We start from the raw sequence: 24,670 nt of genomic DNA, 5'->3' as shown, positions 1-24,670 counted from the left end.
AAGGATTGTACTTAGTAGGAAATGTTTCTTACATGCTTGTTGACGGTTTTCCGCTGATCATCTGCTTTTTTCGTATATTATTATTATAAACAAATGGCCTATAGACAATACACGAATGCTATGTAAAAATGTATGACAAATGGAATATTTTTTATTACATTGCAGTGAGACGATGGCGTTAACTAAAACTACGAGAGTACCCGTTTCGTCAATGAAGGACAAATCAAATACGTTACTACCAGATAGGATTATTGCGGCTGCCAGCCTTAGGTTTATGATAATCTTTCATGGATGACTTGCTGTGTCGTTGTCAGAACTGAGACATCTTAGTGATTCTTTCACACTACAAATGCCGTACAAAAGGAGTAGTATCCGATTGCTGATTGATGATTGATTGGATGTGGTCGGTTGGCTGGCTGTACGTGATTTGTGGGTGTTCGTGTGTTGTGCGTTGGGTGTCGGTGCATTGGTTGGTAGTAGGTTTGCGTTCTACAATTCCGATGTCTTTGGAATCGTGTGGCTCGTAGAGTCTAAGCGTACACTTTTCTTTATGTGTATGATGGGTAATATACCTTGATAAAGATACCTGCAGCACGGTTTTGTAAAACCTTAAGTCCAGCTCAGTCCCAAAGACACGATCGAAAAAATTAATCATCATCAGTTATTTATTTATCAGTTTAAGGTTACTTTTAGTGAACTAATTATTTTGAACTAGAGAGTACGTAGATACCTGTGAAAATAATAAAATACCATCTTCATCATATCAACTCATCTTCAGCACACTACAGGGCACAGGTCTACAGGTATCTCAGAATGAGAAGTGCTATGGCCGTGGTCTACGACGTACGCTAAGTGTGGATTAGTATGGTTTCGTTTAGCCGGCATAGAAAGTGATATTTTAATTGCTTAAATTAAATATCTAGTTTTCTGTTGAAATTTTCTATAATATATCTGCCATAAATAGTTCTAAAATCATCTTGGTCCCTCGCGACTTCGTCGTTGTATAAGTCAACCTTATTTATCAGATAGACAAATGATTCTTTTAAAACTTTGGAAGGGAATCAACTTTTTGAAACATGATTTTATTGAAATAATAACCGTTAACGCAGCGCACGCAGTGGAAGCTCTCAAAAGGAAAAAAACCCCGATTTTGAAACATTCTTCATTGGTGCTATGCTTCTGTTGCTCTCAGCGTGAAGAAGAAGTTTCCTCAATAAATGGGCTATCTAATACTAAACGTTTTTTTTTATCGGGCCAGAAGTTCCTGAGATCATCGCGTTAAAGTAAACAAACAAACAATCTATTCAGCTTTATATTATATTAGTATAAGATTATTAAATCACAATAGCTAGATTATAAAATGCTTATTCCTGAAGTAACCTTGCGGTTTGAACTTTCACTTCCATGAATTCAAACGAACAAAGTTGTTTCAAATCACCCGAACAAGTAGGTTAAAGAGTAATAACCCCCAAGTCCCAACGTGGCGAGGCATCATGACATTCGGAATATTCTATAGCCATTTCACTGCAGCATAGTTTCTTGAAACTTTAATCAAACTGCAAAACAGCTGCTCGTAATTGAAAATTCTATTTGCTGTAACTTTGGCCTCCACTTAATAAATAAATAAATCTCCTTTGGACGTCTCGTAAAGTCTGAGCTGACTTTAATAAAACCCGGCATTCGTTTTGTTGTAACTATTTATACAAATAAATAAAAGTGACTCTAAAGAAAAGTCTGTGATTTTAAAATAACTTTCTTCGGATTTCGAACTGATTTGACCAGAGGCTGGAGAGCTAACTATTTTAGGCTTCTTATTTCTGCGGGGAGAATTTAGCAGATTGCAATGGATCCTTCTTGAAGGGGACTATTTATTGGTGGAAGAATGTTGTGGGCTTCCGCAGAAGCCGCAGATTGTGAAAAAATAAAAAAAAACATGAGCTGTCGTAGTCGCGGGTAGTTGTAAAATAACTGCTAACATCAATAAAACTGCTTTAACTTACCACGAGCGTCGTCGCGAGCTAAATATAAGATTTTAAAATAATCCGTTTCCAAATGAGTTCTGGGGTAACAAACATAGAAATATAATAAAATTGAGAACCTCCTCCTTTTTTGAATTTGGTTATTAAATGAAAATAAACTAACATATTTCATATATTAGTTTACCGGTTATCTGGTAAAGCTTTTAGCAGAAAAGCTATTATTCATTAGCAATGTGAAGCAGCTATTTAATGACTAACCGAAAAGATATCTAAACAGTTGTTATTGCCACCGATGTAAATAGTCCTGTGGAATCATGGTTCCACGCAACTCACTTCGGCAATGTTTAATAGTTTGATAACAGGAATACTCCGAACTATTGATTAATAATTTGTTTACGCCATGGATTTTAAGCGGTTTACAGCCCATGCAATGTAGATTACGTAAGCCGTCGGTCCCGGCTATTGTCACCAACATGTGAAAATAACAGCCAACCAACTCCAATTTTAGCAACGTGGTGGGTATATGCTCTCAAGACTATGGCAAAGGAGGCCTCTGCCCAGCCAGAGAATTTGCTCCTGCTAGTAATTGAACCTAGTACCGCTGCGCTTAAGTGGTCGCCAATTGAAATATTCCTTAGCTTATGTTTTCAATATACGCTGTAGCCATTATGTAAACATCTTTGAGGGCAGCGAAGTTTGCAAGCTTGCGAGCTGTTATGTTTACGTGTTTCATGAGAATGTTATTGTACGGAGCAGTTTCGACATTCTACAAATATTTATAAGATTTATGAGATAATTGTTTCTATTGGATAATGCAGATGGGGTGTGCTCTGAAATTAACTTTATTTTTCAAGCTCAATCTAAATATTTATTGCATTAAACGGTTATTCTGCACTTAGTTAGTTGCTGCTTTAAAACTCGGAATCACTAAGCGGGCGACTAAGTGAACTGGTTTATCTCTACGTGATACAATTAGAGAATTATACAAGTAACTACACAAAAAAACTGGGCATTGGGATTCTACGCTTAAAGATAAACTTCTCCCGATCTTGACTTTGTTTGAGCACCTAGTGCTCAAACAAAGTCAGAGTTTTCTCAAATTGAATAATCCTACATACGAATACGAATGTTTAATATTGATAGGACCATTTCTTCAGAAATGGGATTATAATATGTATGCAAAAAATTTGTGTAATTTGAAGGGATTTCAATGAAATAATAAATAAATATACTACGATAATACACACATCGCCATCTAGCCTCAATTTAAGCGTAGCCTGTGTTACGGGTTCAAGATGACTGATGAATATTTTTTATAAGCAATATACATAAGTACTTAGAAAATACATAAATGTTCTATAATAATAAACAGGAGTTACAGAACGGTAGAAAACTTTCTAAGTATAACAAATTCTATAAAAGTTGATAAGTTAACGCCTGTTTAAGTAGTAAGCCACCGCGTTGAGTTCCAACAAGAGTTGATATATGAGTTTGCGGCAACGTGAAATCTGAAGCAACTTGTAGAAATGCTGTAGTTCGCTACTCTAAGTATTTTATAGTCTCCTGTTTCACTAAGTTGTTCACCTTCTGAAAATGCTTTAGATTCTGTGAAGTACCTTTATGATATGAGCGTGCTTAACTTGGGGCACGTTTTATTTAAGCGAAACTTACAGACGTATGTTTGATATGAATATCTGAACCCTGTTCTTACCGAGCTTTGTTAGATCGGTTGAGAATGCCAAAACGACTGCTTATTCTAAGGGCATCTCACGGATTTAGTTAAGAATATCCACCCGATTGGCTACTGAAGCATGACGTGTGGGCTAGAGTGGAATCTTTCTTACTTACGTAGAAGTCCACGTCTTCCACTAGTGCTGTCTCAACGTTAAAATCACAGATAATCTGGGTCACTTTTGTAAACTTTGTGAAATTGGAGACTATGCCCTGTCTCTCGTTATTGAATATTCCGTAACGTCATATTGGCATTGACTATCCTATCCTATCCTAGGTACTAGAAACTTCACCCGTTCAGCCGTTAATATGTTTTATTGTAACAAAAACCACTCATGGTACGAGTAGTTACAACGATGGAACTGATATTTTTGTGGAAACTTATTTAGGTGACAGCAAATACTTTATTGTTTCATTATAATAAAAATTAAATGTGTTCGAATGTGATATTTCTAAATCCAAGGCTTTTAAGATTAAATCTAAGTTAGTAAGTATTGTAACATTTAACCAACCGGATCAACCATTCAACTAGAAATCAAAAAAAAAGTTGTATTTTTTTATATCTCCAAAACTTCTATTTATATTATTTGTCTGTTTGTCAAGTAGAAGTAGAATCGAATGCTTAGGTTTTTTTTTATGTCCAAAGTGATGTCTACATTATTTAACGGGCAAACTACGATTATGTATGCACTTAAATGCCTTTTCACCTACAAATTACTACCGAGCAACGTAGATTTTATCAGCTTTCAGCTCGGCTTTACACCAGAGTGGTTTTCTTACTTACGCCGAGCGAAAAGGCAAATCTGATAATACCCAATTTATAATATTCCTTTTTGCAGCGCAATTCCCGGGAAAACGTTACCGTCGAACCGTTTTGTTACAATATTATGTTTACAATTCGAAACGCAAGTTCTTGGCAGAACTTTTGAATTGCTTAAACTCCAGAATTAATGTTCGCTGATATTCTTGTTGTTTTTTTTGAATATTGTTTCTTATTTATAATGTAGCAATGGAGCGTCAAAGAATTGTCACCAGTAGGATGGTAACCAAACCACACCTCTTTCGATATGAGAATTATATTTTATTGATGGTTGGTACATGGATCCGAAAGTAACAAGGTGAAAATTGCATTTGATAGTTGAATTAGATTAGTTTGTAAACCTAGCATTTGATATTAATTCGGGCTATTATCAACTTGCGCCTTAAGAGCTGTCAAGATTATAGATAATTTATTCTTCGAGGAAGAATCTGCTTTACAAACCTGTGGTAGCGTCACTAAGCGAAACAAAATGATTGTGAAAATTATAAGTAAAATTGGTTGGGTAAAGCAAAACCGTAATTTAGGGCTTCTTCATCAAAGCCTTTTTGCTCTTTAAAGTACTAAGATAAAATTATGACCAAATCTTTGTTATGCAAAGTTTAAATAGAACCACTTGAGTTTCAAAGTTGTATCTTCCTATAGTACTTTGAAACTGCTACATCATTCCTGGAGGGATCCCAGGAACAATATTTATGCCCTTACGTGTTGTATATCGTGCATTTGAGCTCATTGGGTATTGCCAATAGTTTATTTTACTACCTTGAATAATGAGAAATAAAAAAGGTCTAGTCAAAACTTTTCTCCTTTATATATTAAGCTTAATCTGCTATATTGTGCGAAGAGATACTTCGCGAGATTTCAGATCTTCCGCAATAGAGAGTTCTCGCCAAGCACGGATTGACTGATTAGTGTGGAGTATTATAAATGAACAGAATGAAGAAATTATAAATGACACCGTACAGGTTCTCCTGCTTTATGCGGGCTATGCAAATTTAGCTTAATATTCACTGTATATCATGGAATTCCGCAAAGAAACACCTGCTTATATCCAATATTGAATGAGCCATTCTACTTTACCCGAGTTGGGAATCAAATCCGAGTCCAAGACCTTGGGAGGTAGTCTAAACGTGTATTTACAATACAGTGTTATGCGTCAGCGGAAGTGCTAGTTACAGCTACAATACCCGTGCCCGCTGATCCGCTATTATGCGAATTGACAAAAGACATGTTCCCTATTCATGAGCCGCCATTGTTGAGCTGATACGGCACTATCGCATCGCATCTCAATGACTTATAAACGTCTTTTTCACTGTCGGCACCAACTGTAGAACATAAATACGGGACGTAAATAGATCACGGTGAGTTCACGCACAATGGGGACGCGTTTGTTAGGTTTTGATTATAACAATACCACGTGCAGGTAGGTACCTACATTTTGAGCATGGGATTATTCAAATACTATAGTAGTTTTCCATGACGTCCTTCGCATAATATTACTGGTTTCCTGTGACATGAGTAACATATTATGGGAGAATTTCTAGAATGTCTAAATTAGTTGATGATTATAAAAATTTCTTTAGATATATAAAAAAAAACGTGTGTGTACTTATGTACACGCGTTAGACGTTATATTTCTCCGGTGTAACAAAATAAAAATCTTTTCATAAATTTTATCTTTCGCCTTATTCTCCTTTTTTAGAAAAATCTACTCTTACAATAGAAAAAGGTATTTCATACATTGAAAGATCCATTATAACGCATTTCATTATACTTATGGGAAAACCAATATATAGATTATAGATAATGATGATAAAGAATCATTATCACGATCATCATCATAATTATATCAAGCCACTACGGGCCCACTACAAGGACGAAGTTGACGAGTCTGGCCAAGTGCGAATTGGTGGGCTTCAGACACCTTTGAGAACATGAGAACTCTGAGGCATCCAGGTTTCCTCACGATGTTTTCTAACTAAAACTAATATGCTACGATTAGAGAATGTTGTGAACACAAACTATAGATAGCCGGCTGACATCTAGTTTGGTTTTTCAAAATGGTTCTTAAAAGTGTTTAATCCACACAAATGCCGTACAGCACGGCAACAAAGACAGATGTATAAAGATTAGGAAAAAACGTGAAGGACAATTCTAGATTAAAGAATCAACTTACAGTAGCCCATCGCGAATCCAGCGTGTTACTTATTTTCACTAACTTTTCCACCATACTATTCAATGAGGCATTAGGCGAAACCGTATTTATTTATATTTTTGTAACTTATACGGCCATGTTTTTTGTTCTCACGAAATGTACGTGCGCACGCGGCGGTAGAGGTCAGAGTACGATTTTTTGTTCATAAATTTGCGAACCCCAAAGGACGAGTTGGGAGGAAATAGATACGAGTTTTAATGAGAGAGAAAGGGATAGTGTTTAATAGGTCATTTTTAATAGATGCGTTTATATTTTGATTGCCATATTAAAATTGAGGTTCCTATAATTACCACAAGTATGCGTTAACAGCTTCACTTATTATGGAGACAGCACAAAGAGGGGATGGCATATGGAAACAATAATATAATCGTAGATTTAACTCCTAAAGCCAAAAGTACATATCAGCACAAAGACAAGCGCGTCAACAGCGCTTTTAACTCAACTCTCTTTAACGTATGCAAACGTAAACAGCCAGCGACTGTATCGCGTTTGCAGCTCATTTTAATTACGGTTATTTCGTACAAATAGATGCTCAATTGCATTGTTTAGGGTTGGAGCTTGCCGTCAGTCTGGAATGTTTCTTCGGGATGGCTTTAAAAGCAAAACCAGAACAGAATACAATGCGGGCACGCGTCTTCCCCGGTATTGTTATTAACTATCATATCCGAGTGAGCATGACGTTCTCTCTCTCTGATTTACATAATACTTTTATCGTGCCCGGATCTATTCTTGGAGTTAATTTCTTCGCCTCATCAGTGCCTACGTGTGCCGCGTACTTTTCGGCGCACCACCAGATGCCCATCTGGCGGTTTGCATACTGTGGTGTATGTAGAAAAAATTATCCCTTCTAGATATTATTTTTATGCTTTTACACTTTACCGTGTCATGCCATGCAAGATTAAAATAAATAATTATTTCTTTTCGCAGAAATTAGCCTAGTTTACTGAGTATGATTCAAAATTCAAATTCAAATTCAAAATTTCTTTATTCATAAGTTCTTGATATCGTTATATATGTTTAAATAATTCTAACGCCAATTTAAACCTAAAGCCACAAGGGTTCCAAACGCGCCCTGGTCTTAAAGGAGACAGCAACAAACTGAGCCGGGTATTGTTTTTGTTATCACCATCTCACAGTAAATTAATATTAAGCTATGAAGTTAGAGCAAAACTCACCCAAAGCTTTAAGTAATCCTTAACATATGAATAGGATTTTTCAATAAGTTTACGTTTTATATAAACTTTTTATATTTAAAGCTGCTGAAATATTATGAAATGTTTTAAATAACAAGTTTTTTAGAACGCAGGTAAAATAGCGTGTGACATGACACTTTAATAAAATAACGCCGTAAAATTTCGCAGTAAAAAATCGTGTGAAAAAGATGCTTCAATGAAATTTATATTAGGAATAACGCAAGCGTAATTTTCTTTACGCAGGGTGGTTTTGCGTATGTAGGTTACAGGAGTGTTGGATGACGGCCGAGAGTGCTAATAAAAGTAGTTAAGCTGACCCCGCGTCAATGGTGACCGGGAATAATTGTCTCTTACTGTGAAGAAGAAATGTTTGTGGCTTCAATACTTGATCGTCCATTAGTTTGATAAAAGCTCACAGTCACATAGCGGGTGACGGAAAGAGATTACCTATCAATGATCAAATCAGAAATCAGTCAAGAGTTTATGAGTTAAGCTGGCAATCGCTGAAATTCCTAAATTTCCTTGCACTGTGCTTTTTTGCAGCGGAAATAACCTACAGATAAACAGTCTACATCAATAGAGTCGCACAGAGATCTGTGCCAGCAAAAATTGATCATTTATTTATTTCTATTTATTTATTAACTTACTTACTATACTTATAATATATATAAGTATCGTATAGTAATTCTTCTGGCATTCTTAATGTTTGTATAAATAGAATAGTTATTATATTTCTCTATGGTCATAAGTTCTTTTTTAATATTGTTTTTCAGGTGACTGCGCCATTACTGTTGCGGTTGTCAGCGACTGCTTGTACTGTTACGAAACACGTGTTCTAAATATAAAATACTAGAATATACAATTTGAACATAGTTATCGATTTATGTCACCAGTTATGTCACCTAGAACTAACTTTACGATGTAGAATTCAGGTGTCGGTGTGCGCATCGTAAAAATTCACTCTCATCATTTTACTCCATCGCTCCCAAAGAAGTATCACTTCAAAAAGTATTATTACATATAATAATACATGAACTAATTTATGATAATTTATGATGATGATGACCTAGACTTTGCGATTTGCAATTTCAAACTGGCAGATAAATAAGGTTGACTGACTCTTTATTATGTAATGAAGCGATTAATTATGATAGTAATAAATTATTTTATATTACCTTTTAAATCTTTGGAAGATCGGTGCACTATTGAACGATGTATTGTTCTTGAAAGAGATTGTATCTGAAACAACGAAGGATTAGTTTACAAAAGCTGCATAGTACCGAACCTTCTTAAACAAAAGCCGGAATCTCTTATTAGCTAAGGATACATGAATTGAACATGTAAATTACCTAAAACTTTTACTACCATCATATGAATTACGAATTTATTGAGATTTAACGAATAAAGTTATCGCTATCATCTTACTGCAAGAAAGCTTTTTAGAAACTTTAACTGTGAAATTATTTATTTTAGCAAAAATTATGATAAAAAAGCATAGACAATATTAACTTAAACTAAGGAAATGCTGAATTTAACAAAGTACCTAAATGATTTATTTCTTTGGAGTAGGAGTTTTTTTAACCGACTTTTGTAATAAGTAGTAGTTAGGGAAGTATCTGAAACAGATTATTGGATATAAAAAACGATTCTCGAAATCAAAAAGAGTGTGAAATAATAATTAACGATCCCGCAACATATCCTGATAGGTAAGTACGAAAGTAATTACAGCAATATTTCCGTCACAAATTAATGATTTGATATTAAATTTCCATTAAAAAGCACTTCTATAGAGGAATTTGACCCTACGGCCCACCGATGTTCTGAAGTAGTCAAAAAACTACGAATAATCTCTGGACAACTGATTGCAGAAAAGCTTACCGGGATGTTTGGTTTGACCTACCTATTGCATGAGTTAAAATGAAACTTAAGTTTCAATAGGCTTGAGATTGAAAAAAGGCTCCGTCATTACCACATACTTGTAATTCAATAAAAATCTAACACTTTGGTATTTAAAATATAAGAGTCATTATAAGAACTGTCTGTTTTAAGCGACTCTACCGCCGGTTTTGAAAGGAGATCCTACCGATATAAAGCCGGTAGGGAACAATCAGGTGCTATTTTCCAAATTCATTATTTAACAATTGCATTGTTATTTCCTGCATCGTGGATGGCAGAGCTAACTTCGTAATCAAAAAATGCATCAATTGTTTAGCAACTTTGAAGTAGATATATATTAGTACTAGCACTTTTTTTAAGCTTATGCATTAGTACATCAAAAATTAGGGAATATTATATTCTATGTACAAATTCAAATTAAAAAAATCTTTTTTCATGCAGGCCTATCACAGGTACTTATAAAGCGTTAGTGCATATATGTTTACATAATTGTATTGTAATAGTGATAACTAAGTTCACCAACTTAAACCTGAAGCTACGATGGTTCCAAACGCGTCCCGGTCTAAGAAGAGCCCACTACAAACTTTGCTGGGGATTTTTTTTGTTATTACCATTTTACAGTCAATAATTAATATGAGGCTATGAAGTTAGTGCAATTCATACCCAAGATTTATATCCTTTAAGTAATGCTTAATATTATAATACGATTTTTCAGTAAATTTACATTTTATATAAATTTTGAGCTTACAGACATCTCACAAATTTCATTCGATAATTTGTTATAAAATAATAAACCATTTCCCTTGAATAAATAACAATTTTATGTAGCCTAGTAAACTGCACAATGAGTTTATTTTCGGTTCTTATATTCATATTGTTACAGTCCGTTGTCTTGTTGTAATTCGGATATATTTTCATGGACATAAATACAATTTTCAAACATGTACTGACTATGCACCGTCATTATCTTAACTTCTTTAAATTTATCCTTTTAACGAATCTCTTGGGCTCATTCTATATATTGCACGAACAACCTTCTTCTGCAGTACAAAAAAAAATCAATTATTTGTACAGTGGGTAAAATAAGTCTCAATCCCACAAAGAATTTTCCTCTTTTATGTGTCCGAATGGCCGTAACTAGTAATAAAATCACGAATTTTTACTACATGAGGCCGGAGTATAAAAAACCCTATGTGAACATACCTACATGAATAAACAATATTTGAATTTAGGAAAGTTGGTCGGTGTTTTCAAATACCGAGGTATGTTTATTATAACTAGTGGTCGCCTAGTGGTCAAAATTCAACCATAATTTGTCTAAATTATAAGTTGTATAAACACTACCGATTCTGTTGCCAAAGAGTACATATGCGTATGTGTCCGCGCAATTTGTATCAAAAGAGGTTGAACGTTTTTGCTTCTCGTATTGATATATAGATAATATAAAAATAATTTGCCTCATTTTATCTATTACTGACATTGTCATACATTATTCATTCCGAATTAGACACTCTATATCGTCGGAAAAGAGACTATATTTTGAGTATGAACATCCCAATGATTAATAGATTCCAGGTTATTTCTTTGCATTATAAAGATGAGAGAGATTCTAAAAATTATTGTAAATGGATATCTATTGCAAGACTGTGTGTCGTCAGTGTCTGAATAATGTATCCGGAGAGCTCCCCGGCTTGTACAGACTAGCTACGCGCTAGACTAACTTTGTGCAGACTGGCCGCACATCAGATACCTGTTCGCGCGACGCGACGACTTCGTCACGAAGTGTTGGATTTTTCCGTTATGATATTTCCAGCATAACGGCACTCTGAGACAGATTTTATATTCGGTTTAAAATTTAAAATGGATTTTATATTGCAATTTCGCCATGCGAACTTTACGATTGTGTTTTATAGAGTTGGATGGCGGGGGCGGATTGAGTTGTGACAGTCAAATCAATCCAGTCAGGAAATTTGGATCCAAGCAGTCACTGGATAGTTGATAAACTTCGCAGTTCATTTGGTTTTCTCATTTCTCATGTCCTCGGATAGCAAGTAAAAGCTCGGGAATTATACAATGGAATTATACGTGGTTTCTAGTTCAGATATACCACCTTTAGAAGGAGGGAGTTCTATAACACCTCCGTCCTGCACAAAGTAAGTGGCCACGACATCTAAGAAAAAATTTACCTAAACTGACCGATTTGGTATTGGACCAGTTTGTTTATATAGATATATTTTTAGATAGTATTTAGGACCTGCTAGCATAGCTACGTGACTTTATGCTGATGCTGATATTAAATATTAAATTCTGGCTGTAGTCCGCGTTCTTCGTACGATTTTATTGCGTTTTTTTTACAAGCTTGTGGAAATCGATTTTTTCCTGGGATAAAAAGTAGCCATCTTACTCCGTCTATTCAACCAACCGTATGCCAAAAGTCAAGTCAAATGAATGCTTAGTTAAGGTGCAAAGTAGGGATAAACAAATTAACTCATTTATAATATTAAGTATTGATTTTAATGTTAAAGTCCGCGTAGTACATAATCAGATTCCAGAAAAAAAAAAACTTTTTTTACTGTTGAAACCATTAGTTAACGGTTTCAGTGATTGTAAGGAATTTTAACAAATAACGAATGTAAATAAATATGGCAATTCAATGAAAAACATGATTAGCTTTGCTTGGGCTTAGATTTAACGGAGATATTATGAAGTCACTGACATCGTCAAAGAAAACAAAATTTTGAGTTGATTCTTGTTCCTTTTCATTGGACCTGAACATAGGAGTCGGTTCATGAATATCATCTTGATTTTGTTATCAAAGCGTCTTTTCAACATGCTAAATCCTTTCAGAAATAAAAATGTATATTGGTAACAAATATTCACTGAGTCAAATAGAATGAAGAGTTCATCTACTCTTTCATTAAAATAAATCCCATTCGTCGTATAAGGCTTCAGTATATTGTAGCGTTGTAAAACAAGTAGGAAATACATTAATTAAAATAAATTATTCACAGCATTTAAATATAGAAACAGTCTAATGCGTGGCTTCGGCCGAGACTAGTTACCAATCTACCGACCAATACGCGTTTCGGTACGTTGCGTAGAAAACGATGAGGTTAATAGCATACCCCCTAAAAGGTTAGCCCGCTACCATTATAAACTGCATCATCATTTACCACCAGTTGAAACTGTAGTCAAGGGCTAACTTGTAGTGGAACAGAAAAAATAGAAACAATATAACTATAAATAATACAAAAATATAATTCGAAAAATCTTTCGTCGAATTCGTCCGTATTTCAGTATCATAAAACTGAATGCTTGCCTGTTGAAAGATTAAGATTGAACGTCTCTCGTAAATGTACCAATGTCTCTAGAGTAGGGGAGAGGTGGCATAAAAGAGCCATTTACTTTATTTATTTTTTTGTTTTTTAGGAACGCTTTTGGTTCTCAATTAAATTTTTGAAAGGCAACACTGATTTCCTATCACCCACAACCATTTGACAGGCCGTCAAAACAATTGGACGCTTGCACATCCAATCAAAGTTTTTTGTACTTAAAAATAATAATTTTTTTGGCATTTTATTGTGCATAAATGTAGATAAATGGATTAAAGATTGAGTTTGTGGATATATTTGGCCTTGCGTAAAAACTGAGTCACAAAAATTTAATACTGTTGTTATTTTAAAGGTTTAATAATTTTTAAGAATATGTTAAGAAAGAGTCGGGTGAATGGGCCATAAAGTTCATCCCCTACCTATCGCCTACCTATCCATTTATGATAGAGTGTGACGTATTTTTAAGTCGGGCACGCTTCAACAAAAACAAAATGAAAGACTGCATTCAAAAAAGAGGAGGTTATTAATTTGGATGTGTGTTTTTGTATGATCGGGCATAACTCTGACGGCCGATTGGCGCAGTGGGCAGCGACTGTGCTTTCTAAATGCAAGGCCGTGGGTTCGACTCCTACTCGTACAACTGGAAAATGTTGGTGTGATGAAAATAAATGTTTTTCATTGTCTGGGTGTTTATCATTCATAAATCATCAGTCATCTCAGTCATCTTAGTACCCATAACACAAGCTACGCTTACTTTGGGGCTAGATGGCGATGTTTGTATTGTTTATTTATTATAGAAGCTTATTCCGAAATGGTTCCTTTCAAATTTCATATAGATCCAATGAAGAATTTCGGAGGCAGACAACGGAACTTTACAAAAAATTACAGCAAATCAACCGTGATAGCTGCCACCGCATATGTATGCATTGTTTACCCAATCACACACACTACTCTAGCTTTATTTACTATAAAAATCTATTTACCCTTTTAGTTGGTAAGTAAAATATTTATTATCTAAGTTGGTTTTTAACTCAAATACCCTTTTTTTATTGATAATGTTGCAATAAAACGTATAAATAAACTAATTACTGTATAGATCATGCCTGCGTTGAATGTGAACAGCCAGGCTGATTCTTTGCGCACAAAATTAACCAGCCATTCTATCACCGGATGTGTCAATCAACCCTGGGGTAATGTCACCCTAGACTTTTTTTATTAGATATATATCGCTTGCTATAACTATGACTAATAACATCAAAGGCTGCATTTTTACACCGCTTCAAATTAATTCGACTAAATCCCAAGGTTAGACTTTATTGAATTTCGCTTATCCAAACCTAGATAACCAGATCCAGGTTTGTTTGACAGTGCTATACGTTACTAGTCGCAACTTTGGCTTCCGTCCAAAACGGATGGGAGCGCATTTTACAACATCGATTGCAATTCAAACGTGTAATACAACACATTTTACAAGTGGGTTTGTAATATTATAGGTCTCTTGTAGCATCCGCTAATTGTACGGAACTAAGCTTTCTTTGAGGTACATACATTAATTTGTTTACCAGCTTTCCGAGTTAGTTTAGGTTTTTCTAAGAATTTCATAAAAATAGATTAGGTCTGGGCTTATAATTATTATGCGTTTTCTAAGTATAACTCTGCATAGAACAAGCCTCCTCTATCATCGGACAGAGGGTTCAACAGCAGAGACCCACCAAGGTGTTTCAATGCAGCTCGGTATATTATCATGCATTAGTGCTGATAACCAGTTCTGACGCTGAACACGCTCTCCGAGGCATGGTAGTCGGTACCGCCAATTTCCGAACTACGGATTGGTTTCGAAATTTCTTTACAGATAATATTGAGCTACAGATAATATAGGCTAAGACCTCTTGATCTGTAGTCAAATATGCTTACCATTATACCTAAAGCGAAGTGAAGTTGCAATGGTGTGCGCTTTGAAGTCAAAGCAACACCATTGCAACAAAAATAAATCGTTACACATTCACTGGCTAGAAGGCTTTTGCTATCGTTACATATCCACATTAAGTGGCTGTAGAAGGCTTTTGGCTTAAATTCAGGGACGACTATTCAAAAAGGTAATAAAGCCATTTGAATCCAATTTTACACTATTAGACGTTAATGACCTAAAAGCCTACCTAGCAGACCGTTGCCAAATAGTAAGACATCGGCATTCACGAGCTTAACTTTGAAGTGGCTTGGCGGCCGGCCACACGCCGTTTTAATCCCGTACCATAAGTACTAAGTACTGTCCAACGTAACGAGCCTTACATACAGACAGCTTCATATTCATTGTAAATACAGATCACGGAGATCTTTCTGACCGCAACCTATTTAATGAACATGTTAAAGTTATGTCCCGTACTCCCCTGTTTCAACTTTGAGCATTTAGATTTGTTGAAGTATTTTCATTCTTTTTGGGACAGTCCGTACCTTGAAGGTATGATATGATTTCTTTAAACACGAGTGATCGGAATGATGAGTGATATCACTTATTAAATAGCGTGACTTTTATAGTAATAACGCTAATATTTAGTGTATATGATGATGTTCTGTGATGTTGTGGAGATGCTTTTTTATAACGTAGAAATCTGTTATAATCTAGATTCATTTACAACATGTGAATGAAACTGAAAAAATACTTCAGTGGCTTTAGAGATACATTATTTATTGTCACTGAGACTTATCTGTGAAACCGAAATACTAAAAGTTTTTGAGTAAACCATTGCCATAGTTTTAATGAAATATATCAGATAGGGCCCTAACATCACATGCAAAATTAAAATCATGTGACACCACTTTATGTACAGTAGGTAGGCGTCGCTTAGCGTAGGTACTATGCACGTGTCGGTCTTTTATCTTTAATCGGGTTGTCATAAGGATACACTTAGAATGTTTTGAATTCGTTTGTATGGAAAAATAAATATGCTTCTTGTGATTTAATATCTTGACAGGGTTATTTCTTATGAAATATACTTATGCATGTTTCAATATTATTTCGTAAATCTGGTTTTGGTAATAACCCAGGACGTAAAACTTCCAAAATTAGGTTGCCAACTCATTATCTCGGAGGGATAATGAGTGTGCACCTACGAGTTGGCACTTTCATAAATTTCAAGAGAAAAAAATTATTCGAAAAATAATCATAGCAACTCGTAAATTTTACCGAATAATAATAATAATTTACTGCCTATCCGCAGAGCCAGACACATAAATCGGGATTAAAATTGTCCATAGAGCACCACTAATCTCTTAAGAGCGGATGCTGTAGGCGTTTCGACAGAAATATCAAGTGAAATGATAAATTACTAGGATGGTATTGCACTTTGACCGGTCAAATGTTTGTTCATCACACTATTATACTTCACACTGATAGATGGTTTAATTGAATTTTGTGTCAGTTTGATCCACAGAATTAAGAATATACAGAATCCTCATTTAGCCATTATTGTATGCAGTGCATTGTGTCCAAAACCAATGAAAACGCCCCGCACACGTCTCACTTTACACCTGTGTAATGTTGCTAGCTCACAAACTTTTTCTCAGTTTCCCATTTTATGGTAAACGTTTAGAACATTAGAGGAAAATAATTACTTTCAACTGCTAAATGGTATGAAGTGACTAAACTTTTGTTAGAGAAACAATTCTAAAGTGGAGTGGTTTTTAATGCTTCGATATCAGTCGTGAACATTGTTTCTATATGTTCTTAATTCTGTGGTTTGATCCTCAATCGCGAGTCACAAATTTTTTGTACGGCAGAACTAATAAACAAAGCAGACATATAATAGTAACCTGCAAGTAAATGGTCCGGGCGAACGAACGTACTAAAATAAATGTAAGGTTTTCTTTACATACCTGCGTATAAGTAGTCTTATCGTTAAGAAGTCTTTAAACAAAAGGCAGCGCTAAAGTTTTGTTTATAGTTTCGTTTCAGTATGTTACCATTTTAGTAAACGAAGCATAACGGTATTGATTTCCATGCGGTTTTTTTTTGCAATACCTTAAACAACATTTTGAATGCTAATGGAATGCTCGGGGAAAGTTTGTTTTCGTCAGAAGTTATTTTTCATTAAAATTGTATGTTTATAAAGTATTTATTTCCGCCCAAGTGCTTCTCATTAACTATGTTGGTCGTCTGGACAGACGAGCATTACTTTCCTCTCGGGCGTGAAGTCCCGCAATAAAACGGTGGCTTAGCTTTACCGCCAGTTTAAACTGACCGTCCTGGAAAATGGACTAGTTACTTTGTAAGTCCTCATGACATTTCTTTGTCAATGCATAGTTTTTGCACTTGAGAATTATGTTTAATGAAACCAACTACAATTCTTTTATAGTCAGTTTCCATAATCTGGATTGGTTGCATCTAACTTGGGTAGTAGTAAAAATCTTCGTTCGGCAATCGCTTCTCTTTTTAGCTCGTCAAAAATCTCGCACTTTTGAAGATAACCTAAAGCAACCGGGAAATCAGGAATATTACACAAACGGAGTGGCGGGCATCCGCTTAAATCACCCTGAGGTGCACACTACTAATATCCTCTATTTTATATGCAGAGTTTTTTAACAGTAGGTATTTTTTAAAACTTCGCTGTTATACATCAGATGTAATATTATAGTAAAGCATTATAGATAGTATCTATTTCTTTCTGACTTTAACCTCATAACGTATTATTCATGGAATGATGGAACAGATTTAAGGTGCTTAAAATAGGCGTAGGCGGTCCCATGGATTGCTTTTCATTTCGGGGCAAATCAAATTTCATTGCGTACGAAGTCGCGGGCAACTGCTACTAATATATAAATTTAGAGAGAATTTTAAACATCCATCTTAAAACTCTTGCGAGACATATTGTCCGCGTTTGAACAGCATTTTCGGCACTATTCCACGCGGCCATGCCTTATTTAAATTAATTTAGTTTTTTTTTTTACATAAAGTTAATTAAAATTTAGTCAATTTAAGTTCTACTGTAACATTATCAATAAAAATATCAAAGATTATATCAATGAATGGTAATGTGCTAAATTAGAGGTTAAAACCTTTTAGGTCTACCTAATTTATTGATAAGATGGGTTTTATAAATCGGACAAACAATGAGTTTGCCCGAGGTGTATATCAAGCAATATCAAAAAGGTATTAGATGTTATCGATAAATTAAACCTGAAAACGTGGCGGACTTCGTGTATCCGCTTTGTTATATTAAATTTCATAGCACGTGGCAGTGTTGTTGCTAGGGGGAGGCTGGTCTTTACTCCTGCAGTGAAAACATCTTGTGATTTCAAGTTTTTAAGTTAATTTTTCCATACTGTACGGAAAAACTAGATTTTTTTAGATTTAGCCATTTTTTAAATAAAGGTGTGTTTACACTACACACCTTTATTTAAAAAATCCTACTAATATTATAAATGCGAAAGTTTTTAAGGTCGGATGGATGGATGTTTGTTACTCTTTTACGCAAAGACTTTTGAGCCAATTTCACAGAATTTTGGAATAGAGATAGATTATACCCTAGATTAACACATAGGCTGATTTTTATCCCGGCGAAATGCACGGTTCCCGCATTCATGAAAAACACAAACACCGCGTAAGAAGCCGCTGGCAACAGCTAACATATACTGATGTCAAAATATGATTGCTGATTTAAATTTAAATTAGTATTAAAGTTAAGAAGCATAATGGTGAGGAGAGAAGAACAAGAAAGAGATGAGAAGAAAAAAGATAGAAAACGCTTAAAGATCTAATACACTAACGATAAATATAAACCTTATATATATAAGCTGATTTCAATCGCGAACTCATTATACAGACGTCTTAATGAGTACCAATTAACCATTTTTTTTTATAGTCTACAAGTTATCTCTTGACAGCAATCTCACCTAGTGTTAGCGGATGATGCAGTCTAAGATAGTAACAGGATAACCTTTTATGGAGTAAGGCAGTTATAATAAACACATACACTCAATCGGTTTCTACGCGACATTGTTGTACCGGAACGATAAATGACTTGGCGGCAAGTCTTTGTCAGTAGAGACCTGAGAAAATTCAAAGATAATAAATTCCCAAATCGTCCCTACCAGGGCTAAAACTCGAGACCGTAAAACTACAGCGCCCACCGCCTGAGAGATTGTCGCTTTGCATATATATATTTTGTATAACGATATATGATACTTATATGCTAAGGATGCCAGACGGACCGAAAGAAACGTGGACAATGCCGCTGGCAGAACAAGTTTATTATGATACAAATTAAAGTATCTACTTTAATACGATTGAAGAAATATAATATTTTGATTTGAAACTTGAACATAATACCCGGAAGCAGGGTATTCGATATTCTTGCTTATTCAAATAGCTGCAAAATAACAACGGAAAATCACTGAAATCTTAGGAAATACAATAGACAGATGAACACATAGACGGACAGACACAAATTAACAGTAATTGAGTGACAATACTGGGGAAGATTACTCAAAACTTTAAAGCAGAGGGCGCTGTTTGTTTAACTTCTCAGTTGTCACCAGACAGGGGTATGGGGCCGTGAGTAAGTATCGAAACAAAAACTTATTAATATCTGTGCATTGATTTATTTAATTTAACCCGACGCAATCGGGCGTGTGTGAGTGTGTATGTGTATGTGTGTCAGTCTGGTTATTTTATGAAATATTTTTGTGCGTTAATTGATCGCAAGTTAATTTTTTTACCTATTTTAAAAGTCCGTGAACCCACGAATTCTCTTCAAACCGCGTAAGTATTTACAAACTTTTCGATACTTTATTCTTATTAATGCAAATACTTATTCACCGCATTGTTTTTTTCTGTGAGCGAAAGGTTTGACATATCCAATTAGGTTGACCCATTTTATGGATGTTCGGCTAGGGATACCACCTTATAGTCCGAAGTAATCTACCAACAGATAATATACTCGTACCTTCTTTATTTTTGATTTAAACAATAGAGTTTAAATAAGATAATTTTGTTAGCATCGTAACTTTTTGAGTTTCTTTTTACAAACATGGCAACACTGACGGATTGTTGAAAATGGCCAGAAGTCAAGCTATCGATATTGTAGCCTGTAGCCCTATCTGTAAGTATCTGTTATTAAAAAGGTGAGAGTGTGATTGTTTGTTTTTTCTTGTTTATGTTCGGCTTAACTACAACACCGACACAATCGATTGTTAGCAAAACCAATCTAAGATCTCCAAAATATTGTATAGAGATAACTTGGATCTTAGAGATGGATAAGATATCTACTTTAAATCCCGTAAAATAAAGTCTTGCGATTTACAAAAAAAAAGAGAGAGCTCAGGCACCAATGAGACAGCTCTTGTTGTTTTATCATTTTCATGAATTAGATTCCGGTCTCTCTAAAGACAGATGGCAACCCTACTGGCTATCGAAGCAAAGCCACAGATAAAACATTATAACCATTAATTTGATTGAACTGTTTATTCAACGCGTGAATTATGAACGTACATTTCTTTCTAGTGATTTAAACAATGTTTCCACCGGGGGTCCTGTAGACGGACGGACAAACTTGTGTTTTATAACAAGAAGCATTAAGTTCATTATATCTCTTCCTTTTTTCTTTTTTCTGAAGTTGTATATCTTTGATCAGAGACTGAACTGTAATCATTCGATGACATGACTTTACCTCTCGCATCCAATACAGAAAACTGCCCCGGACAATAGTTTATTTGCATCTTTCCACTGACTGAGATACAAAATCAGCCTGCTGATCTAGCAGCCGTTTAATAAATATACAAAATCCAACTATTCTGAAATTCCCGTCACGGCTTCTCCCCGGACAGTTTCGACCCGGCTTCGGCTTCTGTGTACAAAGCACTAAAGCTTTACATAAATAGGTGTGAATAGCTGTGGAATAAATTTACGTTAACGTATTAGTATCAAACTGTTTCGTTGGTCTGGTATTATACGTTTGACTATGAATCAATAGGTCCTATGTTCAATGTCTAGGTCGTACCAAATAGCTAGTCTGCTATATATAAAGAAATTCTCATTATCGTTAAACACTAGCGAGAAAATGTGCAACGTTACAACATTTAAATAATCCAATTATATTTAAATTAAAAATTTAAAACCCCCAATTTTCAATTCAGTGTTCATTATTCTACTAGTAAATTTGATATCGATATTCATAGAGTTAAGAACAAACATATAATTCGTTATTTTGTAGTTACTGTCAACCCATATTGTAGGAATTGTGCAAAAAAATATGTAATCCGCCATATTGTGACGGCAACCACTTTGGACCAATTTTCATAAAATATAGCTAAAAACACCCCCTTCCCCTCCCTTCTAATTCACCTTTCAAACAAAAAATCACACACTCACACACAAAAAAAGCCACAATCTACTAACTGTGGCAAAAATGGATGGGCCGGATTGATTGTAAATAGCCAGTCTGCTAGCCTAATGTGTAATTTTCGATTGAATACTACATTCATTTAATGAGTTTATAATATTTTCGGCCAAATATTATGTAATTGTCTATTTTAAAACAATACTGGAGTGGCGGAAATAATTATCGCGAAATTAATTAAACCATTGTTTTTCGGCGAGCATTAATTATATGGCACCGTTCACTGATCACAGCGGAAATTAATTATTGAAACATATTTAACTGTACGAACTAATTTTTGATATGTTTTAAATTCTTTAGCTGGCTTAGAAAAGGCGGAGTTTCACAATGTAATGCGTATTTTAGAGTAAATAATGAGATATGGACCAAACTTTAATAATGTGAAACGAGCGAGTGGAAGTAACAAGTGTGAAACGTGCGCATTCGTCCACGTTGTTTTTAATTTTGCCATGAAGGCTATTTTAAAATCCACGGAGCGCTACCATTGTCCTTTTTCGGGATCAAAATTATATTATTTTTAAATCTACCCTGGATAAGCTAGCTGGACGTAGGTAAAAAATAGGCAGACACTCGCAGATTTATAATATTAGTATGTATGTACGTTATCTCATTATGTTAGGCCTCCTTTTCCATAGCAGAGATGGTTTTAGAGCTTACACCACACTGCTTCTATGCGTGTTTGCGGGTAATCACATGATTACCCGCAAACACATATAGAATGATTATTAAATAATTTCACACTCTGGACTGGTACTGAGTAATTCTTGACATTCAAAATCAAAACTTAACTCTGTTTTGCACGAGCCGGGAGTTGAACACAGTAAGTAACTCGTGATCCATATTCGACAATGCTAACCACGAGACAATATACAAAAGGTATAAATAGTAAACAAAGTAATATAAGTAGTAAGAAAAGTAAGTAACAAAGTACAAAAAGCCCTGCTGGCCAAGTACAGATGTGGATGTGGTGCAGAGGTGGACTTAACAAATCTTTCCAAAAGGTTTCCTCAAGATGTTTTCCTTCACAGTGATATATTTATTAAATTTAAAACGCACATAGCTCCGAAAAGTTACATAGGGTACGTGCCAGGGATAGAAGTCGGGCCGCCCGAAAGTGAGGCTGCATTTCTAACCACTAAGCTATCATCGCTTTTGGTATGAACTGACTGAAAAATTACTGTACCTAATTAATCGAAACGATTACGTCAAAGACTGCCATCGTTTGACATATAAAAAGCATTAAAGCAACTTTTATAGCACTATATAGTGTCATAAAAATGCTATGAATGCCGCTGTCATTTTCCTACAAGCAATAAAACGGAAATAACCTGTCCGTGCAGTAATAATATGACCTATTTTAAGTTCAGCATTTTATTGTGACACTGGGCGCAACTTGATTATGTTCGCGTAATTATATTACCTCAATACAATGTTAAAGCTTTGGTTATGTATGTATTCCTTATACGTATAGCATATGTATGTTGAGTTATAGTGTGATGCTAAAAAACCCTATAAAATTCTGGATAGATGCAGACTTTACTTTCCGGAATTCCATGAGATATTATGAAAATTAAGCTTAATTTGCTAAACTCCGCAGAAAAGAAGTAGAATTTGTATAGTAAATAATTTAAATTACTTCAACATTAATACTCCACACAAAACAGATCTTCGGAAATGTAGTCTCTACGCGCGTTTTGCTCTGACGCCGGAGCATCCTCAGGCGATGGTTTAAACAAGTTTAATATAACTGTCATAACTCTAACGGTTAGCCTGCCCAAAACCATTATTTCAGGCTGAAATCCTATTTCTACTAAAATTTAACAAAGTTTTGAACAAAAAGCTTTCTATCAGTTAAAAAAAAATGTTAAAATAAGTCCTCTAGTTTTAGAGTAAAACAAACATAAAATGCATTGAAAAATTATAACATTAGTATAGATAAATATAGATATAGATAGATAATATTGGGTGCGCGGTGCAGCCATATCAATGTGTGTCGAGGCAGTCCGCGCTCTGCCAAATAGCACTTGCAGGAAACATATAGCAGCGATAAGTGGCGACTGGCGATGCTTCCACAGGGAGCTAGTTCAGTTTAGTTATTTATTGCCCGCAATTAGTTATTTTTTATCGACAAATTATGGGCTTGACTGTGCAAGTTTTGGCTAGTTCGATGCAGTTATCATAAATGGTTAATTTGATGAGCCAATATTCATACGATTTTCCAAAATTCAATAGTAAATCGTTGTTTGTAATAGATCTACGAAATGCGACGTTGTCACCGATGTCAAAATACATTGTAGAAAGTTCTCGAAGAAGTGGTGCTATCACCGCGTTTTTTAATAGTGGTAAGGGCTTCGGTTTCACTTTTGTACACATACTAAAAGTGATGATGCAGTATAAGATAGAAGCAGGCTAACCGGTTAGAAAATTCAGAAATGATACATTACCCCTGAACGGGGTCGAACCCGGAATCTCCGCTTATATATACCGCAGCGCTCACTACTGAGCAAATTTTCTCACTGCTCTGCCTCTCAAGTACGGACGCTTATACCACAGATTTCGATATTATTGCCATATATTAATTGTTAGTTTCTTATTAGTTCAATATCCATGTACCTACTCAATCACAAATAGCCCCCTATTTATGACGGACGTCCCGTTAAGAGCTCAAATAAATTGAACGTTACTAATCTAAAATAGAGACATAACAATAAATTGTACGTGGTATTTAATCTCTTCTCTACTATATAATTCATAGGGAATAAATAGATTACAATTTATAGTGTATGTTTATGTGTTCGCGCCGGAACTACATCATTTGAACATTTGAATGCGGCTACCTCTAGTTCAAGCTTATGATGACCTGTGAATATAAGTGGGAGATCCCGGGTTCGGTTCCAAGAAGAAGCATTTTGGGAATTTATAATTTCTGAATTTTCTCTGGTCTGGTCTGGTTCTGCAGGGGCTAGTTAGCACCCTACCAACCGCTAAGCGATTTAGCGTAGAAACTGCTTAGGAGTATGGGTCTAATGTAACTGCCATACTCCCCGACAGGTTTGCGCGCTACCATCTTAGACTGCATCATCACTTACCACCAGGTGAGATTGTAGTCAGGGC

General features: G+C 35.2%; 1 protein-coding gene across 1 annotated transcript in view; it reads right to left on the bottom strand.

Moving 5' to 3' along the window:
• LOC120624512 (somatostatin receptor type 5) overlaps positions 1–24,670 on the bottom strand; it is a 155,128-nt gene that overhangs the window by 51,205 nt on the left and 79,253 nt on the right. The window contains exon 2 of the mRNA XM_039891102.1: positions 9,111–9,174. The gene's annotated coding sequence lies outside the window, so the exon portion shown is untranslated. The remainder of the gene's footprint in view (positions 1–9,110; positions 9,175–24,670) is intronic.

The sequence above is a fragment of the Pararge aegeria genome, chromosome 6 (assembly GCF_905163445.1).
Source record: "Pararge aegeria chromosome 6, ilParAegt1.1, whole genome shotgun sequence".
NCBI classification, from domain to species: domain Eukaryota; kingdom Metazoa; phylum Arthropoda; class Insecta; order Lepidoptera; family Nymphalidae; genus Pararge; species Pararge aegeria.
This window is presented reverse-complemented; position numbering and strand designations above follow the sequence as displayed.